Source organism: Procambarus clarkii, chromosome 71, assembly GCF_040958095.1.
Source record: "Procambarus clarkii isolate CNS0578487 chromosome 71, FALCON_Pclarkii_2.0, whole genome shotgun sequence".
Lineage (NCBI taxonomy): Eukaryota > Metazoa > Arthropoda > Malacostraca > Decapoda > Cambaridae > Procambarus > Procambarus clarkii.
The window spans coordinates 13,963,513-13,966,013 of record NC_091220.1 but is presented as its reverse complement, the minus strand read 5'-3'; the positions used below and the strand labels follow the sequence as shown (position 1 = coordinate 13,966,013).

The following is a 2,501-nucleotide window of genomic DNA, read 5'->3' as shown; positions in this document are numbered from 1 at the left end:
ATAGAATACATATACATGTATGATATATATAGGATACATATGCATGTATGATATATATAGGATACATATGCATGTATGATATATATAGGATACATATGCATGTATGATATATAGGATACATATATGTATACAATACATATACATCTTATATGTATTGCATGCATATATGTATCCTATATATATCATACATGTATATGTATCCTATATATATCATACATGTATATGTATCCTATATATCATACATGTATATGTATCCTATACAGACATACATGATACATGATTATATATGTATAGGATACATATACATGTATATATATAGGATACATGTCTACAATACATATACATACATCTTATGATACATATACATACATCTTGATACATATATGTATACAATACATAAGATGTATATGTATACATATATGTATCCTACATGTATATGTATCCTATACATATGATACATGATTATGTATAGGATACATATATGTATACAATACATATAAGATGTATATGTATTGTATACATATATGTATCCTATATCATACATATGTATAGGATACATATACATGTATGATATATATAGGATACATATATGTATACAATACATATACATACATCTTAGGTATTGTATACATGTATATGTATCCTAAATATATCATACATGTATATGTATCCTATACATATATGTTTCCTATATATATATCATACATGTATATGTATCCTATACATATATATGTTTCCTATATATATATCATACATGTATATGTATCCTATACATATGATACATGATTATATATGTATAGGATACATATACGTGTATGATATATATATATATAGGATACATATATGTATACAATACATACACACAAGATGTATGTATATGTAGTGTATACATATATGTATCATATATATGTATCATACATGTATATGTATAGGATACATATACATGTATGATATATAGGATACATATATGTATACAATACATATAAGATGTATATGTATTGTATACATATATGGATCCTATATATATATCATACATGTATATGTATCCTATACATAATCATGTATCATACATGTATATGTATCCTACACATTATATATGTATAGGATATATATATACATGTATGATACATATATGTATACAATACATATAAGATGTATGAATATGTATTGTATACATATGTATCCTATATATATACATGTATCATATGTATAGGATGCATATGTATGATATATATAGGATATATGTATTGTATACATATATGTATCCTATATATATCATACATGTATATGTATCCTATACATATATAATCATGTATATGTATAGGATACATATACATATATATCATACATGTATATGTATCCTATACATGATTATGTATAGGATTCATATACATGTATGATATATATAGGATACATATGATATATATAGGATACATATATGTATACAATACATATCCTATATATATCATACATATGTATCCTATACATACATATGTATACATCATATATGTATTGTATACATATATCATACATGTATATGTATCCTATACATATATAATTATGTATAAGATACATATACATGTATGATATGATACATATATGCATAAAATACATATGTATCCTATATATCATACATATACATGTATGATATATAGGATATATATGTATACAATACATATATCTATTGTATACATATATGTAACCTACATATCATACATGTATATGTATCCTATACATACATATGATACATGTATGATTATATATCATACATATATATGTATCCTATATGTATGAAACATATACATGTATATATATGTATCCTACATGTATACAATACATATGATACATGTATGAGATTATATCTCATACATGTATCATATGTATATGTATCATATACGTATTCTATATAATCATACATGTATATGTATCCTATACATATATGATTCATGTATGAGATTATATATAATCTCATACATGTAGGATACATATATATTATCATACATATATCATGTATGCATATGTATGATGCATGTATTATATATGTTTGTATGTGTCATAGATATAGGATACATATACATATATAAACATACATGTATATGTATACAATACATATACATATATGATACATGATATATTGTGTATGATATACATATACATGATATATCATATGATTATGTATAATATGTATATGTATGGGATTTTTTCATCATTCAACTTACATTGAAATGGAAATTGTTTTGGATAATAAAACTACTTTACTGTATTAGTTTCTGGATTTAATATATTGTGTAAAATGAGTGAGGAAGGGCTGGGGTCTCCCTTTATCACAGACACGATTAATCTTCTATCCACATACCCCAGCCTACCACACTTTATTCCATAATAATCATAAAATAACTGATAAATGTACATATATATTCTTCCTCCAATATAACATTGCAAGACATCACTGCCTGCACTAACTAGTAATTGTGACAAGATTCCATAAAATGAGTCCCCCT

The 2,501-nt window shown here is 23.5% G+C and overlaps 1 protein-coding gene across 9 annotated transcripts in view; it reads right to left on the bottom strand.

Moving 5' to 3' along the window:
- Positions 1-2,263: 2,263 nt before the first annotated feature.
- Positions 2,264-2,501, bottom strand: part of LOC123745666 (afadin) — a 356,634-nt gene continuing 356,396 nt past the window's right edge. For all 9 annotated transcript variants that reach the window (XM_069312042.1, XM_069312045.1, XM_069312043.1 and 6 more), the window contains one exon: positions 2,264-2,501. This exon is cut by the window's right edge and continues 933 nt beyond it. The gene's annotated coding sequence lies outside the window, so the exon portion shown is untranslated.